The sequence below is a fragment of the Lissotriton vulgaris genome, chromosome 8, assembly GCF_964263255.1.
Source record: "Lissotriton vulgaris chromosome 8, aLisVul1.2, whole genome shotgun sequence".
Taxonomy (NCBI): domain Eukaryota; kingdom Metazoa; phylum Chordata; class Amphibia; order Caudata; family Salamandridae; genus Lissotriton; species Lissotriton vulgaris.
Window position 1 is genome coordinate 645,441,613 of NC_141696.1, and position 20,435 is coordinate 645,462,047.

Sequence of the window (20,435 nt, forward strand, 5' to 3'; positions counted from 1 at the left end):
GTGTTGTGTGCATGTGCTGGGGTATTAAGGAGAATGTGAGTGAAGGGTGTGGTGAGGATTAAAAAGACACCTGGCTAGTAGGTTTATGAGAAAAAACTTTATTCGAAACCTCTGGCTGGTGCTATTAAAAAGGTGCAAGGCGAGGTTAGTAGTCTTAATTATGGACTCTACCTCTGGTGTGGGTCAACATGTTTCGGAACTCAGTGTTCCTTCTTCAGGACGGGTGCACAACTTCCCAACCCTACTCACGTGTTTTTAATAAAAAATGTTTTTTCTTTACTTTAGAAAAAAGTGAAAATATTTACAGTGAAAAATAAGGCTATGATGTGCCTACAGCGGTTTTACGGGATCATGCAGTTGCATGTCCTGAAAAGAAAGGAAAAAAGTAATTGAGTTTGGTTGCCACTCGGGAATGGCTCAAACAAGTGCAGTCACTTGGAGCCCCAAACGGTTAAATAAACCTGTAAAAGAAACACATACACAAATACATAAAGGACACACTATCATTTTGTAATAGTTCTGAATTCATACTCATTTAGACTGTCATGTTATGCCTCACGAGCATGTCCAGAACGCCAGGGTAGGTAGGTGGACTCCTAATCTGTAAAGGTTTAAAAAGAAGAATTCAGTCCCTTCCTCACTATCCTCAATATGTCCAGTGGGTTTTGTTCTAAAGGTAGTTTTTTTACTCATACTCACAAAGTCCGCCAAAGTAGGCCTCTTTCCACCCTGCAATACTCCGCTGGTAATGCTTGGCGTACAGGGATGTGGTATATATGGGGCCTGTGGCGCTCGTTGATTCGTTAATTGACGGATGTGATTTAAAGACCATATATGGGACATCCGCCTCTGTGCCTATCATGATCATTGACCTGTTGGAGGGATACCATGTGTCGCTCTGAGCATGTAAAATGAGTTAGTGACTCTTTCTAAATGCGCATGCGCGTAGTAGGTAGTATAGATGGTCATTACTGCTCTGCGCATGAGTCAAAGGTTAAGTATGCTTAGGTACACTACTCCTTTGTTTACACAGATCTGGTACGGTTCATGATTTAAAGCTACTGTATGTGAAACAAAATCTGAGTATTTTCAGGACCACTTGGACTTAATAAAGTGGTGGAGGAGGTATAGGCATGGCTACCATTGTTTTGCGGAAGTAAAAGGCACGTTTTGATACTTTCTGTTGTTCTATCCAGACAATTGACCCCAGGGAATATCATCATTTAGGCCGTCCAAATGGGTACCCAAACGGAAAACCCAGCGCTGTTCTTTTTGGAGTAGGCCGGTTTCCGAAGGCAAGCGTTCAATTATGGTCCAGTGTAGATCATTGACACAGTGTTGTTTTTCTAAAAAGTGAGATGCCATTTTTGTGGTTGTTTTTTTGCATCGTATGTTACTCTTGTGTTCTCCAATCCTTACTTTCACTGGTCGGGACGTCATGCCTATGTACTCTAGGCCACATGGGCAAGTAATCATATAGACAACATTTTTTGTGTTGCAGTTTGAGAATTGTCTCTGCTCCCATGATGTGCCATTTCTGAAACGTATTTCTTTACTTTTGCGTGTCAGGTGGCAACTGCTACAATCTCCACAGGGAAAATGTCCTTGTACCCCTATGGTGGTTTGTCTGCCCGTGGGGTTTTGGCGAGGTCTTGTGTGAACCAAGATGTCCTTGATATTCCTGCCTCTACGATGTGCATACATCGGTTTTTCAAAGTTCAGCTGGCCACAGTTCAGTATCTTCCAGTGTTTATTGATCACTTTCGATACTTCATTGGACAGGGTTGTATATGTTGTGACACATATTGGTCTTTTTTCTACTTCCTTGGATTTTTGGTTGTCTTCAAGGAGTGCATCCCTGTGATTGTTCTTTGCCCTCTTCATTGCCCTGTTGATCGTTTTAACTGGGTACTGCCTCTGTATCAATTTCTTCTTGAGGTCTTTTGCTTGGTTGTTGAACTGATTCAGTTCGGTACAGTTTCGTCTGAGGCGTAAGAACTGACATAGGGCAGGTTCTCCCTTAGGTGCCTGGGGTGGAAGCTGTTGTACCTTAGTAAGCAATTCCTTGAGGTGGGTTTGAAGTGAGTTCTGCTCTTCAATCTACCTTCCTCGGTGTATATGCTTAGATCCAGGAATATAATATTTGTGTTTGATATCGTGCTCGTGAATTTTAGAAATTGATTCTGATTGTTCAACCATGTTACAAAGTTTAGGGCACTTTCCATATCTCCATCCCAGATAATAAAAATGTTGTCAATGTACCTTTTCCAGGTGTTGATCTGGGAGTGATATGGGTTGTTGGTGTTGAGGATTTTGGTGTGTTCAAGGTGGTACACATACAAGCCAGCCAGACTCGGCGCAAATGTGCTGCCCATGCTTGTCCCATGGGTCTGTAGGTATAGTGTCTGGTCATATTGGAAAAAGTTCTCTTGCAAGGCTATGGAGATGCATTCCAAGACCAGATTACGCGGGGTCTGGTATTTCCATCTCTCGCTGAAGAGAACTTCTTCTATGATCTGTAATGTCTCATCGTGCGGGAGACTCGTGTATAAGCTCTCTACATCGAGGCTAAGTAGGAATATTCCTGGATCTAAGCATATACACCGAGGAAGGTAGATTGAAGAGCAGAACTCACTTCAAACCCACCTCAAGGAATTGCTTACTAAGGTACGACAGCTTCCACCCCAGGCACCTAAGGGAGAACCTGCCCTATGGGCAGTTCTTACGCCTCAGACGAAACTGTACCGAACTGAATCAGTTCAACAACCAAGCAAAAGACCTCAAGAAGAAATTGATACAGAGGCAGTACCCAGTTAAAACGATCAACAGGGCAATGAAGAGGGCAAAGAACAATCACAGGGATGCACTCCTTGAAGACAACCAAAAATCCAAGGAAGTAGAAAAAAGACCAATATGTGTCACAACATATACAACCCTGTCTAATGAAGTATCGAAAGTGATCAATAAACACTGGAGGATACTGAACTGTGGCCAGCTGAACTTTGAAAAACCGATGTATGCACATCGTAGAGGCAGGAATATCAAGGACATCTTGGTTCACACAAGACCTCGCCAAAACCCCACGGGCAGACAAACCACCATAGGGGTACAAGGACATTTTCCCTGTGGAGATTGTAGCAGTTGCCACCTGACGCGCAACAGTAAATAAATACGTTTCAGAAATGGCACATCATGGGAGCAGAGACAATTCTCAAACTGCAACACAAAAAATGTTGTCTATATGATTACTTGCCCATGTGGCCTAGAGTACATAGGCATGACGTCCCGACCAGTGAAAGTAAGGATTGGAGAACACAAGAGTAACATACGATGCAAAAAAACCACAAAAATGGCATCTCACTTTTTAGAAAAACAACACTGTCTCAATGATCTACACTGGACCATAATTGAACGCTTGCCTTCGGAAACCGGCCTACTCCAAAAAGAACAGCGCTGGGTTTTCCGTTTGGGTACCCATTTGGACGGCCTAAATGATGATATTCCCTGGGGTCAATTGTCTGGATAGAACAACAGAAAGTATCAAAACGTGCCTTTTACTTCCGCAAAACAATGGTAGCCATGCCTATACCTCCTCCACCACTTTATTAAGTCCAAGTGGTCCTGAAAATACTCACAGATTTTGTTTCACATACAGTAGCTTTAAATCATGAACCGTACCAGATCTGTGTAAACAAAGGAGTAGTGTACCTAAGCATACTTAACCTTTGACTCATGCGCAGAGCAGTAATGACCATCTATACTACCTACTACGCGCATGCGCATTTAGAAAGAGAGTCACTAACTCATTTTACATGCTCAGAGCGACACATGGTATCCCTCCAACAGGTCAATGATCATGATAGGCACAGAGGCGGATGTCCCATATATGGTCTTTAAATCACATCCGTCAATTAACGAATCAACGAGCGCCACAGGCCCCATATATACCACATCCCTGTACGCCAAGCATTACCAGCGGAGTATTGCAGGGTGGAAAGAGGCCTACTTTGGCGGACTTTGTGAGTATGAGTAAAAAACTACCTTTAGAACAAAACCCACTGGACATATTGAGGATAGTGAGGAAGGGACTGAATTCTTCTTTTTAAACCTTTACAGATTAGGAGTCCACCTACCTACCCTGGCGTTCTGGACATGCTCGTGAGGCATAACATGACAGTCTAAATGAGTATGAATTCAGAACTATTACAAAATGATAGTGTGTCCTTTATGTATTTGTGTATGTGTTTCTTTTACAGGTTTATTTAACCGTTTGGGGCTCCAAGTGACTGCACTTGTTTGAGCCATTCCCGAGTGGCAACCAAACTCAATTACTTTTTTCCTTTCTTTTCAGGACATGCAACTGCATGATCCCGTAAAACCGCTGTAGGCACATCATAGCCTTATTTTTCACTGTAAATATTTTCACTTTTTTCTAAAGTAAAGAAAAAACATTTTTTATTAAAAACACGTGAGTAGGGTTGGGAAGTTGTGCACCCGTCCTGAAGAAGGAACACTGAGTTCCGAAACATGTTGACGCACACCAGAGGTAGAGTCCATAATTAAGACTACTAACCTCGCCTTGCACCTTTTTAATAGCACCAGCCAGAGGTTTCGAATAAAGTTCTCATAAACCTACTAGCCAGGTGTCTTTTTAATCCTCACCACACCCTTCACTCACATTCTCCTTAATACCCCAGCACATGCACACAACACACACCACACATAGTCAACCACTTCAGTGCTCCCGCGTAGTCGCTGGTCGTAGCACGCCGCATCCCTCTAGCGGGGTGCGAAGACCCCGATGATTAAGCATGACACCAAGGGGCCTGTTGGTGTGTGAGGGGTATTTAACAACACACTGAGTGTCCCCCTTCCCTGAGGTGTACACTCTGAGTAGGATTCTTCTTGTTTAATTATGACTTTCTCTAGGTGTCAGACTGGAGCTAGAAAGATTTGTAGGAATTCCCTTTCGCATGTTTAGGTGGCATTGTGTGGCTCTGAATCAGATCCACAACACCCACGGATGCAACCTTGGGTCATCCACACAAGTGTTATTGCTGCATACAGACGTCAGTTTCTTTTTGGCATCTGCTTATGACATCAGACGCAGAGCCATCAAAATCAGATATTGCCCTGTGCAGATTTTTATTTTGGCATGTTGCTAATAAACCATTCCATAAATCGGGGAAGAATGTGGATCAATGAGGATTCGACAGTTAGAAAGTCGCTATCAGAAAAGGTTCTTTTAGGTAACTTGTTCTTCTGATAGGGCCTGTAGGAGAGTATGGTCTGCTTCCTATGGTCACCCCCACTTTTTGCTGTGATTTTCTGGTTTTTCGACTTTAGACTGGCTGTGGCCCTGCTAATCAGGACCACAGCCTAGCTGTTCCCTCTCTAAATTGATACCATGTACTTTAGGTACATACCAGATTGGGTATTGGGTCACCTTTGTGAGACCCTGTATAGTGTACCATAGGTACCAGGGGCATAGGTGCATCCAAGGCTTACCAGGGGCTGCAGCATCTATTATCTATTATTATTATTATTATATCTATCAGTATCTATTATGCCACCCCTGGCTGACCCTCCAAACTGACACCCAGCCTGGGTAAGATGGTGTAATCACCCCTTACTTAGATATAGTATATCTCTATCTACCTTATATATAGATACATATGCACCTATAAGTCACTCCTATGTTTATGTTTATGTTTTTGAGATTTTTATTGCGCGCAACTACCAGAGGGTGTCTCGGCGCATATCGGACTTCCTGAGACGAAAAGCTACCATATGAATCATTGATTGAATAACCAAGTTTTCAAGAGTTTGCGGAAGATGGTAAGGGTGGGACTGGTTTTAATGGGCAGAGGGAGAGAGTTCCACAGCCTGGGGGTGGCTACTAAGAAGCGTCTGTCTCCCCAACCGGTGGTTCTGGTGCGTGGGACAGAAAGGTAGGTGCCAGTAGAACGAAGAGATCTTTGTGGAGCATAGATCCGAAAAGCATCTTTGAGGAACCTTGGTCCAGAGTCATGGATGGCTTTGTAGGCAATGCAAAGTGCCTTGAACTTTATGCGACTCAACTCTTAACCAATGCAAATGGCAAATGGCCATGGAGGTGGGGCGGCGGCTGGAAATGTCAAGCAGAATTCTGGCCGCTGCATTTTGCACCGATTGTAATTTAGATAAGATCTGTTCTTGTGTGCCAAGAAAGATGGCATTACCATAATCCATTTTTGAGAAAACAAGAGTGGTAATCAAGGTTTTCCCTGCTCCTGGAGGGAGATATGGCAACAGTTTTTTGATCTTCCTTAGCATGAAGAAAGATTAAGAGACCACCGCTTCTCATCTAACATGACACCGAGGTTTTTGACCTTGGCAACCGGAGTCGGAGTGGTCCCATTTCACTGGGCCACCAGATGGAAGACCGTTCCGGAGCAAGGTTGCCCAAGGTCATGACCTCGGTTTTGTCAGATTTTAACTTCAAGCAATTGCTGGACATCCATGAGCTGATGGTCCTCGTTCCTTCCTGAAATTTTGGGGCCACAGCTGGTCCATCTTTGTGTATCGCCAACACCAGTTGGGTGTCATCCGCATAGGTGGTTAATCGGAGACCCTGTGCTTTAATGACTCTCGCCAGATCCGCCACATATATATTGAATAATGTGGGGCTTAGCGAGGAGCCCTGCGGCACCCCACACGGGAGGGTAAAGATTGGCGAGTAAAAAGTGCCTAGTTTTACTGCCTGGGTGCGATTAGCCAGAAAAGAGGGAATGAGGTCCATGGCTAGATGGGTCACCCCCAGGGATGTGACACGGTCGATCAGGATGGAATGATCGACCGTGTCAAAGGCAGCGGATAGATCTAGAACTACTAGGACCGCTACCCCACCCTGGTCCAATATAGTCCTGATCTCCTCCGAGGCTTTTATCAAAGCCGTCTCTGTGCCATGTCCATTCCTGAAGCCGAACTGGGCTTCACTATGGCAGGCCTTATCAATCCTGGAGGCAGAGTGCTTGGTTTTATGTGAGAGGGTGCCCTAGCATGAGCTGAGCCCCTCTGCAGCTTTCGGAACCATCTCCTTATAGCGGTTCTATGATATAGCCATACCATATACTCTTAAGTGCATTATAATCCTTGCGGTTAATGCTAACTTTGGTTTGGCTTTATCAAAACATGTCGTGTAAGGTGTCAAAAACTTTGGAATCCTACCCCCCTCCGCCAGTCTTGGCGGCGGGGGTAGAATTCCAACCATCTAGAGGGAGAAGACATGTAGTTACTGGTAAACCCGGTCAAAGTTAAACAGAGCCTCAGCATCACAAAATGGATGCTGCTGCCACAGACATGAGTCTGACCTCCTGCTGCTGGACGAAACTCTGGCAGGGGAGGCCTGGACAATAGGTTTCCTGTCGGGGGAAGTGCTAGCACCACCCCAGACAGACTTTAGTGTATTGGGGCAGGGAAGGCTGCATTCAGAATGCATTTTCCAGACACTGCCTGGGGCACACAAGGTGCTCCATGCATAGCCCGGTTCAAACCAGTTGCTGGGGCACTGCAGCCCTGCTCTGGTGCGAAACTGGACTTTAGATCAGGGCTCGAAAAATTCACTCCACCGCTCGCATTTGAGAGTCAGAATAATCCAGGACCAGGTATTTTTAGGTCCTACTCGCCCCTTCTGGTGAGTAGGAATACAAACTGACACTTGACCTCTGCCTCTGAAAGCAGAGGAAATGTGACAAGTTAGCAAGATTTAAAGGCATCTTTATTGCTCACAAATTAAATGAGCAATAAAAACGCTTTCAAATCTTGTTAACTTGTCACATTTGCTCAGATTTCATTGTCAGAGGTCAAGTGCATTTCAGCCAGGTCGAGGAGATTTTGTAGGATACTAGACCTGCAGGTTCAGTGCATTTTTAATGATTTTTGGAGCCCTGTAGATTATCCTGGACGAAAGTTTGAAATACATAATCTGGACCTTCGACGTTCCATTTAGACTGGACGACGGAAGACATCTCCCTTGTGGTCAAGGAGTGACCACCCTGTGCAAACAAGGAACAAGGAAAAATGGAAAAAGGAGGAACCGATCTACACTGTTTTTACAAAATAGGAGACAATCAAATCGCCTATTTCTATGCCATAAATTCAATGTGGAGTTAATCAGACATTCTAGACATCACCACTCGAACAAGGGAACATGATTACACATTTTATTTTTTGTAATCAACATTAATTCTTTTTATCTCATTTCTTATTCTCTTTTTTTCTTTTAACAAACAATGTTTTTTACGAACTCTTTATACACCATATACCACTATATACATACCTATATACACACCTATATACAACATTTAACAACAAACACTTTTGACAAAAGTACACAATTAGAAAAAATACCAACTTTTTCTTTTTTCACCCTAAAGAAATGTTGCAGCAAAGGCGGAGTGCCGTCCCATTAACTCTAGGGGGTGCACTAGGAGGTAGTCAGACACCAATGGTTCAATACACAAATTCATAGAACCTAAATCAAAAAATGCCACAGGGCATTCATTTTCAAATCAATTTCAACACAAGGACTCCTCCATTTGGAAAGTGTTGAGGCGGTCGCGTTTCGGTCTTCCAGTAAATCTGGCCTCTTCACGACAGGGCGATAAAGAACCTAAAAGCACATATAGTACAATATAAAAATCTAGATCTGGAGATCCAACCAAATACTCTGTGCCCTCTAACCCTTCACTCACGATCCATATTCAGCACCCACCGTGAACCAAAAGTAGGGTAACAATCAAGGTGCATAAAAAGACCCAAAACAAACCAGGGGGAAAGAAAAAGGACGTGAAACCTCAGCTCCCCCCGTGACTCACAAAACAAAACAGCATAAGGGACCGAATCGCCAATTCCACATGCTTCAAATGGTACACCAGAACAGCCCACGTGGTGAGGAAAAACCAAAATTAGTGTAACTCACAACCAAAACTACTGCATTCACAACATATGCACTTCTATACCTTGGCTATTGCCACTTACAAAAGAAATTCAATCCGGCAGCTGCAGGAAAAACGGGCCACTTCAAGAACCACAAATAACTTCTGTAAGGCAATACGTACAAGCCTGTTAACATATGCACGAGCCCTTAGTTATCATATCGAGATCTACATCTCGTCAGGGTATCCAGTGCACAATCTCTTATAACTTCGTCCGGGTCTCCTACCTTATGGTCAGCTGATTTTGATGTGTATTAAATCGCGTCCAACTCACTTTTTCTTTCCTCAGTTCACGGGCTCACTAGAGAGAAATATCACCAACGTTACCTTATGCCTTATGATCCAGACCTGGCTATTCTACAACTAGTAAAGGCTACACAAAATTACAAGCGTGTCACCGCACTTCTTACCTCTACTCCGCAACTAACTCCTCTATTCACCACCTCATGGAGCCGCCATCATGAACGGGATTACCTCGGCAAACACGCTCAACTTCTTCCTCTAAAGGGAGTGGTGAACGTCACGCCCCAGGTGACCGGAGTGTTCCGTCAGAGACAACGAAAGGGTACTGCGCCTAAACTCATCCTCCTAAATACACTCCTCAGGGAATCCTTATCACCGAAGGCAAGCACCAAACAAAAGCCCTCTGAGGTACTTAAATCCACAATTTACAAAGGGAGACCACCGGACCGGACCTCAAGGAAAATATTGCGTGTCTGCTATAGAACTGGTACATATTGCAAAACCCAGTGATTTAATCAAAAAAGATTATAATAGACTACTTTCGAAATATATACTGCACCTTCCGGCACTGAAACACGTAAAATCCCAGGACTTGTAGTGCAAGAAAAATACCCACAGTTCATACTATGGTACATGTCTACTTAACTGTGGCCAACAACGCTTCTCCTATGTATGAAGCCGGGACTTACACGGAAAATGGATTGGAGGATGTAAATACATAGAGGGCACAGAGATAGACAGTAAATCCACAAAAATACATAAGTGTATATACACGCCATGAATGGAACCCAACAACATTATGGGCCCGATGTAGGTAATCTTGATTTATCTACTCTTAAATACTGAATCATACCGATTCGGTATTTAAGAGTAGGTAAATGGGATGTAGGTAATTTCTATTTTTAAATTACCGAATCGGTAAGATTCGGTATTTACCGATTCTGTGATTGCCATTCATTCCTATGGGCCTGTAGGCCCATAGGAATAAATGTCAATTACAGAATCGGTAAATACCGATTCGGTAAAATTACCGAACCTGTTTTTTAGGTGGCCCTACATCTAATTTTCCAAATACCGGTCGCTAACGGCCGAAATTACCGAATTTCGGCCGTTACCGACCGGTATTTGCCTACCTACATCTGGCCCTATGTGTCCATCGATATACAAACTTAAAATTTCGGACATCAATATACATACAAGAAACATTATCCTATACAACATATGTACAATATATATACAAAATGTCATCTCCGTACTGAATTGATTACAGGTTCAGCAAATAGTTAGAATTGACAAAAAATGACAAAAACAAGTCAGGATTGTCACACAAGTCACATCACAGTTACTTTAAGATTTTATTAGTACCCACATCTCATCACAGTCATTCAGACCTCCTCTCGCAGTTTCATATTTCTCAATCATTCTGGCTTCCAATCTATTGAGGGTTGCCTGCACCATTATAGTACTCTGAGCTCTAATTACCATTAAGACAGACCAACTAATATCATTTTCATTGTGTCCTTCCTCTATGTAATGCTGGACCAATGGAGCTCCCAGATTCCGGCATCTGATTCTAGACTGGTGTTGTACTACTCTCATTTTCACATTCGGAGTAGTCTGCCCCATGTAGGTTTTCCCACACGGGCAAGAGATGCAATACACCATGTTTTTACTGTTGCAATTCGAGAAGCTCAATTGTGTATGCTTTCGGTTATTGATCATCACATATTTGTTATTGTTGGTAAATGGACAAACCACACAGCCATTACATTTATGGTGTCCCAACTGTCGGAGGGAGGTTCAACATGCTTCTTAAATTTCCCTTTTCTGGTATAGTTCTAGTTGCCTTAACCAGATGTTGGCGAATATTTTTGGCCTTGCGAAATGCAAATAATGGTTTAGGAATGTCGAACTGCTGTATTAATCGCCAATTTCTCAAAATGATTTGCACCAAAGCCAATCTTCATCTCCTGCATGGATTGTGTTTGCCAAGGTTTGTTGGGCCCAATCCAGATACCAACACCGCAATCAACTAGATCCTTTGTGGAACAGCTCTAATCCAGCTCCTGGTCGTCGTCAACACCTCCTGGATCTCATGGCTGCAGAGAAAAGCTTCACCTTCTTCACCTAAAATCACCCGACATCGCCTGGTTTCTTCCTGGTCACTGGCTAGTGACCCAGACTCTGTCTCTTCTGCTTTCAAGTCCTTCAGATCTTTGATCCACCCTTGGATCGACCCAGACACATTTCAGCTGGTTACCTGCAGCACTTCTTTGCAGATCTCCATTGAAATAGACGACAAAACCCGACATCTAAAGAAACCTATGCACCCGGCTCCTGTAGGTGAGGTAACACTGGTCCACTGGTAGCACCGAGGTGCTTGGCCCTCCAAGGGCCCTAGTCTTAAAGGGTTTAATAGTAGTTAACCTAGAAGTGTCCTTAAACTTTAACTTTGTAACTTGTACATTTCCCATAAAAAGTCAATGGTAACTTGCGGCTGTGTTTAGACACTGCACGCGTCTCCCGTGGGCCTCCTACTTCCTAACCTTTGGTTGTTTAGAGTAGCCCTAGCGATTCCCCAGGCCTGCTTTCTAACCCAGATATGGTTCTTATACCACTATTTTAGTATATGGTTTGTGAGGCCCCTAGGGCAGAACGTATATGTGTGCAACTTATCGTATGCTAATGAAGTAACTTGTATTGTACTTTTACCTCTGACCTCAAAGAGGCCAGAGGTGTTGTGTTTAGAATAAATACATATATATTTGATATATACCTTGGGTGGTGTCCTTTCATTTGGTATCAAGGGATTATAATTGGTAAAACAACTACCTTCACATGCTCTCTGAAGTCTTAGCCTATTGACTGCTGGTCCATGCTACCACTAGGATAGCATTCTATAAGGTTGACTTTACAACCCCCATCAATAAGGGTTGATTAGACTTGTGCAAGGTGCCCACTAGAACTAGTGGACATCATATGCCAGGCTAACTTCTCAAAGGGCCTTCTAACTGCAGATTACTCTCCTTGTGAATAGATACCAACGCAGTAAACCTCCTCAAGTTGTGGGTGTAGGGAATGGCTCATACCACAAAATCCTGCAGGACCGGCCAGGCAAAGTGCCCATTCCGCCAGACCTGGCTATGGAGGCAATAATGCTTTGTAAACCTGGGTGGGGGGTGTCCACATAGCAGCCTAGCAAGTGTCCATGACTGGCGCACTGCTCGCCTGAACAGGGGTAGCAGCCTTTGCTCTGGTAAACCTTATGGAACCTGCTTTCTGGATATATCTTAGCCGATCTGAACACACAACACAATCCATCTGGAGATAGCCATCTTTTGCGCAGTGTTTCTTTTGTTAGTCCAAGAGAACCTGAAGGAAAGATACTCATTCGGATGGTACACTTTGATCTGATCAGCATAGAAGCTAAACGATCTATTTGGATTTCATTGATAAAACCATTCTGCCTCCTTGAGAGGCTATCGTGGTGGGTAGAAAGCCAGCAAGGTGATGGATTGACCCATGTTGAAGGGGGTGTCTACCTTGGGCCGGAATGCCGCTTTTGTGAGGAGGACTAATTTGTCTGGGACTCACTGCTGTTCTGTCCTTGCTTGAATGAGCCAGTCGTCCAAGTAGGGGTAGACGTGGACGTTCTGGCGACGGAGATGCGCCGCCACAGTCGCTAGGCATTTTGTAAATACCCTCGGCGCCGTGGTGACCCCGAACGGCAGAACCCTGAACTGGTAATGCTGGTCTAGAATTGTGAATCTGAGATACTTCCTGTGGGAAGGATGCAGGGGGATATGAAAATAGGCATCTTTCAGATCCAGCGTAGCCAGGAAGTCCCCTTGCTGAAGCAGGGGAAGCACTTGCTGTAACGTGAGCATATGGAAGTGCTCCGAGAGGATGTACCAGTTTAGGGGTCTGAGGTCCAGGATGGGTCTGAGGGATCCGTCCTTTTTGGGGATCAGAAAATACAGGGAGTAAACCCCTGTTCCCCGCTCTTGCAATGGAACGAGCTCTATCGCCCCTTTGTGCAGCATGACTAGAACTTCTTGCTGCAACAAGGTCAAGTGCTCGCCGGACATAGGACGGCTCCTTGGGGGTATGTTTGGTGGAATGGAAGTAAGTTCCAGACAGTACCCGTACTGGATAAGTGACTTGACCCACCTGTCCGTGGTGATGGATTTCCACGCTGGCAGGAACTGCTGGAGTCTCCCCCCGACCGGTGTTGTATGGTCGGGGGGCAGTGACAAGGCGTCACTGCTTGTTGGCGGTGGTGGACCTGGAGCTGTTTCCACGTCCCCTGCCCTTGATGTTATTGCCTCTGTAACCCCCCTCTACCCTTGTTGTTGTACGAGGTCTGGGTGTTACTCTAGTAATACTGAGTGGACTGCGATGCCTGACCCCTTGAGGTGCCTCTGGAAGTGGAGCGGCGAAAGGAACCACTCCGAAACTGCTGACTCTGTAGGGCCCCCATAGACTTGGCAGTTTCCGTATCTTTTTTCATCTTTTCCAGTGTCGCATCCACCTCAGGGCCAAACAGGTGGTCAGGATTAACCGTTTGATTCAGTATTGTAGTTTGGATGTCGGGTTTGAACCCTGAAATTCTAAGCCAGGCATGCCGTCTAAGCAACACACTTGTATTGATCGCCCTGGAGGCTGTTTCTGCCACATCTAGTGCACATTTTATGGATGCATTTGTAATGAGCTTTCCTTCCTGAATCAGCATTTCTCCTGCCTCCTTGTACTGGTCAGGTAAGTGTTGCAGTATTGCCTCTAAGGTGTCATAATGAGCCCTATCATAGCGTGCAAGTAGGGCTTGTGTGTTAGATATTCTCCAGATATTAGCTGCCTGTGCAGCAATCCGTTTGCCTGAGGCCTCAAAGATCTTGGACTCTTTGTCTGGGGGAGGAGCGTCACCAGTAGTCTGAGTTCGCCCTCTTCCGAGCGTTGGAAACAACCAATGAGTCCAATGGCAAGTGTCCCTTGATATATGTTGGATCCGAGGGCGCTGCCTTATATTTCCTGTCGATGCGAGGGTTGACCACACGCGCCCGGGTGGGCTCCTTGAAGACCTCCGTTGCATGTTTAAGCACCCCTTTAAGCATCGGCATCGTTTTGACTGACTTTTCGGCTACTGAGAAAGTGTCAAATAAGAAGTCCACATCCACGGGGTCCGAGTGCAGCTCGACGTCGTGGTTAGCCGCAGCTCTCTCGATGAGAGCGTTAAAGGCCGCCGAGTCTTCCGTCGGGGACGTTTTGGCCGCAAAGAGTTGCGCGTCCTGGCCCGACTGCGGGCCCTCTGGGTCGCCTCCGGCGGACCAAGGTTCTTGCTCCTCCTCCGGATCCGAGTACGCCGGATAGTTGTACTCGGCGTCTTCCTCGTCCGCATCGCCTGTGGCGGAATGCGTTGGCGAGTGTCCTAGGGCTTGTGGGGACACAGGTTCCACCAGAGCCGAAGAGTCTGCAGAGTCCCTTTTGTTTTTGAGAGGGATCTTAAAATGCTCCAACGCCGGCTCCGTAGTGATTTTCTTCTTGAGGAGAGACAGTTTCCCGGTGTTGGCGTCTATGATTACCTCACGACGTTCCTCTTCAGCAAGCGGCTGGAGCCGAAGCTTCGACACCACCAAGGCAGCTTTCGGTGTCAATACCTCCTTCGAGGGTCCGCCCTGTTTCGGCGCGAAGGCCTTCGGCGCCGACTTGGGCGGTAGGGTAAAACGGATAGGCGTTTGCTCCTTCGCAGGCTTAGGCGTGAGCTTAGGAGTCACAGTGTCCTTGGCGGGAACCACACTGTCCTTTCGAATCCGCTGCAGGGATTCCGCTACCTTCTTCTTTAAGGCCGGAGAGGGCTTGACCGGCTCGAGCGACCTCTCTACGTCGAGAGCCTGATCGCCTGCAGGCACTGTCTTCGGGGCCGACGCCCCATGCCTATGCGCGTCGTCGCCCTGACGCTTCTTCGGAGCCGTCTTCGGGTCCACGACCCCTTTCGGAACCGACGCAGCCGCGTCGGACGACTTCGCCTTCTGCGTCGACCCAGAGGGCTTCGGGTCGGCCATCTTGGCGTGGCTCTTCAAGTCGGCCATCTTGAATTTTTTGGAAGTTGACGCCTCCAGAACCTTCTGCACCAGCGCAACTTTCACTTTCGGTTTCGCATCCGAGGGTGCGTGACCAGACGGCTTCACTTTCGTTTTCTTCAACGTTAGTGGCTTCTCATAAATGTCCGTGACCGGGCCCGGAGGCGGGGACGTAGGACTCATAAGTAGATCTTGGGTAAGGCCCGAAGGCGATCCCTCGACCTGGGCCGTATGAAGGGGAATAACCCCTAAGTCTGGTTGGGGAAGCTCCCTCTGAGCTATCCCCCACAGTGGCAAAAGCCCGATCGTCGTCCCCTACCTCGTCGGCGACTTCATCAAAGTTCTCCTCACCCGCGTCGTAGGTCTCCCCCTCGGACGCGGGACTGGAGTCCGAACCTTGCACGTCGTCATCGCCTTCAACAGATTCCTGGAATATGTCGTCTGGTGGGGGCGCCGCAGTAGCCGATAGCTTAGCCTGGAGCCTATTGGCCCGACGAATCTTCAGAGTCTTCTTGCACCGGAATTTCGAACACGCCATGCAGCTGTCCTCCTCGTGGTCCGGTGACAAGCATGTATTGCACACAGGGTGCACGTCGAGGTGTGAATATTTGGAGTTACACACCGGGCACTTCTTAAACGGTGTTCGCTCCATAGCTGAAGTGTAATGTAGGCCCGTCCGCGCCGAAAGCACGTGGAAGGGCAGCAGAGATCGGAGCTGAGAGTCAGACAAGAAAACCCGAACGCAACTATACCGACGCTCAGCCTAAAAACCTTTTGGTCTCGAGTAGAAGTTGAACAACTATTGGTTCCGACAGAGGGAACCGAAACACATCCGAACCCAATGGCGGAAAAAAACAATCTGGGGATGAGGCGATGCCCATGCGCACTGTAGTCCAGGGGAGGAGCCACCTATCTCGTGATACTTCGAAGACTCTTCCAGGACAACAATGTGCAATCATCCGGACCCAACACTAGGCGGCGATCTATGCACAGATATGAATTCAGCAGCCCACATGCCTCGAACAGGTACGTTATAGTGCAGGGAGAGGTATGCAGGGACAGGGTGATCCTTGGTAGCGTATATGCGCCGCCGCCACTACAGTTGTCTCTGGTGGAAAAGGTCCTATCCCCGTGGGGTGATGTGCCTGATTCTTTGTTCATTGTAGGGGGGGACTGGAATGATGTCATAGGCAAAAGAAGCGACAGGTGGAGGAGTTGGGCAGTGGCTACAGACCAAGGGGTTGAGGGACCCACCACTAGACTGTCTGCATTTGTTACAGGGCTCGACTGGTTAGACGCCTGGAGGTACAAGCATGGTGCATGCCTGGAATATACATACTTTTCTGCGGCGCGAGAATCGTTCTCCAGACTGGATTATATCTTCATTCCGAGAGCACATGCCTCCAGAATATTGTCGGCTGAGATTATGCCGCAGGCTCTATCTGACCACTCGCCGGTGCTGGCCGCGTTTAGCGTGGGCCCGGCCACGCAACTGCTTCGGTGGCGGATGTCGGCCTGGCACTTGATGCAATACGAAATCAAAGTGCACCTGACAGTTGAAATAGACCACTATCTGACAGTGAATGTGGGGTCAGTGGACTCCCCAACTATTCTCTGGGAGGCCATGAAGCCTACGCTACTGGGTGTATATATCTACTGGTGTGTGGCGGCCCGACGGGAGAGACGGAAGGATCTAGTGCGGCGCGAGGCAGAACTGGAGGTGTTGGAGCGTAGAGGTCGTGAGGAAAATGGCAGACCGGCCAGAAGACGGTTGGCACTGGCACAACAACAATACACCACGGTCCTGATGGATGAGGCGCGGCAGGCCTGGTTGGCGACTCGCAGTCTGATCTACCAGTGGGGCGACAAATCCTGCAAGATGCTACACAGTCTATGCCAGGGTACTATACACGCCCAACCGCTGCCCCGGATTGTGACCCCAGAGGGGGAGCCTATGCTTGATCCCCAGACGATCGCGGAGAGCTTTGCCGGGTATTATGAGACACTGTACTCGCCCCGGGAGTGCCTAGAGGCCGGGGTGATTCAACGCTTCATAGACGATCTCCTGCCGAGAGCGGTCTCAGACGAAGTACGGGATTTGTTGGATCGACCCCTATCAGACGAAGAGTTAGGTGCTGCCCTGGGGGAGTTGAACCCGGGTAAGGCGCCAGGCCCCAAAGGGTTTCCCAGCGAGTTTTTCTGAGGTTTTCGGTCCAGTTGGGCCCGCATCTTCGGCCGGTGGTAGAGGAGGCGTGCAAGAACGGGGCGCTCCCATCGGACTGGCGGCACGCCAAGGTCGTGGTCTTTCTAAAGCCCAGAAGACCCCCGGAGAGTCATGCGTACTACCGTCCGATCTCGCTCCTGAACACCAAAGCCAAACTTCTTGCAAAGGCCCTGGCCACCAGACTCAAGCCGTATATCACGGACCTGGTCTACCCGATCAGGCTGGGTTTATGCCACAGCGGGCTACTCACCATAACATCAGACGGGCTCAGATAGCTGTATCTGTCTGGAAATGTCTGGAGGAACTGGCCGCATTGTTCCTAGCGGACATGGACAGGGCCTTCGACTCCCTGAGCTGGACATACTTATTCACCTTGCTGCACCGCTTGAATCTCGGCCCGCGTTTTCTGGCGTATATCCAGTTACTGGACACAGACCTCACGGCATTGGTGCGTGTCGGGGGCGCAGTGTCCCGCCCGTGCCAACGGGGGACGCGGCAGGGCTGCCCCCTCTCCCCGTATTTATTTGCGCGCGCTATGGAGCCTCTTGCGGCGTGGGTGCGTATCGACGGTCAGCTTAAAGGCTTTCGCTGGTCACCAGGCCTCACGGATAAGATAGCGCTATATGCCGATGACGTGCTGTTCTTTCTTACTGATTTAGACCGCTCCCGGCCACAACTCTTACGTATATTACAAATCTTCTGCGAGACCTCAGGCCTGTATATGAACCCGGGCAAATCCACGCTCTGGAGTTTGGGCGATCAACAGAGTGTTGGGGACTGGGCATCAGGCCTCCAGGTGGCGACGGACGGGATGAAATAACTGGGGGTTCTCCTATCTGAAGATGCGGCTATATCCCGGGATCGCAATCTTAATCCGGTGTGGGATCGTGTGCGCGAGGACATGAAGGTCTGGGCGAGAATGCCGCTATCTATTCTTGGCAGGTCTGCTATATTCAAAATGGTGGCGCTCCCACGCTTGGTGTACCAGCTTCAGAACCACCCGCATGCGATCCCGCCCCGCTGGTTCCACCAGCTTAACTCGGCTCTGAGCGGCTTTTTGTGGGAGGGGGCGTAGCACGGGTGGCCCTGCGGACGTGCTTCCTGTCGACCTACACCGGTGGTCTGGCTACATCGGACGTGCTCTCGTATTATCAAGCGGCGCATCTCCTGGTACTGAATGACTGGTGGTACTGCGACAGGGGGGACCCGGCTTACGCTGTTGAGAGATACTTAATGAGCTCCGCATCCCTGCACACGTATGCAGCTCCTCTCTGGAGGTCCCTTCCCTCGGCGACGCAGGTGGTCTTCCATGCGTGGAGATAGGCTCTGCGGAGGATGGGCTGGTGGAATGTCCTTGCGCAGGAAACCCCCCTTTGGCATAATGGTTGATTGCCCCAGCTGGCTGCACTGTTGGGCTTTAGGGGATGGGATGCAATAGGCATTTCGACCCTGGGCGACGTTTTGTCCGGAAATACTCTCAAATCCTTTGCGAACTTGCAGGAGGACTTTTAGATGCCCCGCACACAGTTCTTCAAATACTTCCAGTTCCGCCATGCCTTGGCCCCCTCCTTGGTGGGCCTGGAACAGATCCCTAACTTCAGTCCATTAGACGCCAAACTCTTTATGGGGGAACTGCCTGATAAAAAACTGTCGCGCATATACCAGACGCTGGTGAGTCACTGCTCCTCGAACCTGAGCGGCTTTAAGGCTCACTGGGAGCAGGATGTTGGGGATTTAGACTAGGAAGACTGGGTTGAGGCCCTTGAGAGCCCCAAGGGGGCGGCAATCTCCACGCGCTTGCAACTTATCCAGTTTCGATATTTACACCGCACATACTACACCCGGCAGCGCCTGTGGAGGGCGGGATTAGTAGCGTCCCCGAATGCCTTCGCTGTGGCCAGGAGGTAGGCACACTGTTACACACAGTCTGGGAATGCACATCACTTAGAAGGTTCTGGGATGGGGTCCACCGTTGCCTGAATGAAGTCCTGGCCTGGGAGATACAGAGAGACCCTAAACTAGCACTCTTGCATGTCATGGCAGGGGTTGGGGGGGGGGGGGGGGGGGGGGGGACAGGTATAAACGCCACCTAATGTTGCTCGGATTTACACTGGCGAAGTGTGACATTGCCAAAGCATGGAAGGTGCCCCGAGCCCCGTCGCTTACGGCCTGGAAGAATGGGATGGACTTTTGTATGGGTATGGAACAACCCGTATTTATAGCAAGGGGGTGTCCCCGGAAGCACTTCAAAATTTGGAAGAGGTGGGCAGACTATCGGGCCTGGACTTCGACCCGCCACCTGAGGAGGCCACCCTCCCGACAATATAATTAGATGGACTATGGGCAGTCACTGTTGGTTTTATATGTACATGGCAAAGTTCTACGTATAAATTCTGTTTCTGGTGGGCGAGCTGGCACGCAAAGAGAGGGAGGGGTTGGGGGGGGGGGGGGTTGTGTGTTTACCATATCCTGTGTTGGACTTGTTTTTTATGGGGTTTTTTTTCATCTGTTCTTCTTCCCTTCAAATGTAACGGACAAATTTACTGCTACAGTGATGGTAGCAGTTGACTCTGGAGAACAGAGCTCGGAATAATATATGAGTTCAGACAATAAAATCTGTTTAAAAAAAATAAATACTACTAAAGAAGAGGCGCACAGTGCATTATAAAGGAGAAAATAGACTTAGCAAAAAACTCATGCAAAGAACTGTTAGCTACTCTCAAAGATTTCATCTCTTGAGAGGACAAGGATTACTCATATCAGCTCTGAGGAGCGGTGCAATCTGATTGCCGATTTCTTCCTTCAAAAAATATCTAGTATAAACACAACTCCTTCCCTGAGAAAGACCCTAATGGCCTTATCGGACAGGATGTGAAACCTATTGAGCTGGGGTTCACTCCCCTGAGGGAATTC

At 47.8% G+C, this 20,435-nt stretch overlaps 1 protein-coding gene across 1 annotated transcript in view; it reads right to left on the minus strand.

Moving 5' to 3' along the window:
* The window catches only part of NFKBIZ (NFKB inhibitor zeta), a 520,270-nt gene that overhangs the window by 378,803 nt on the left and 121,032 nt on the right, over positions 1 to 20,435 (minus strand). The gene's annotated exons all lie outside the window — the stretch shown is intronic.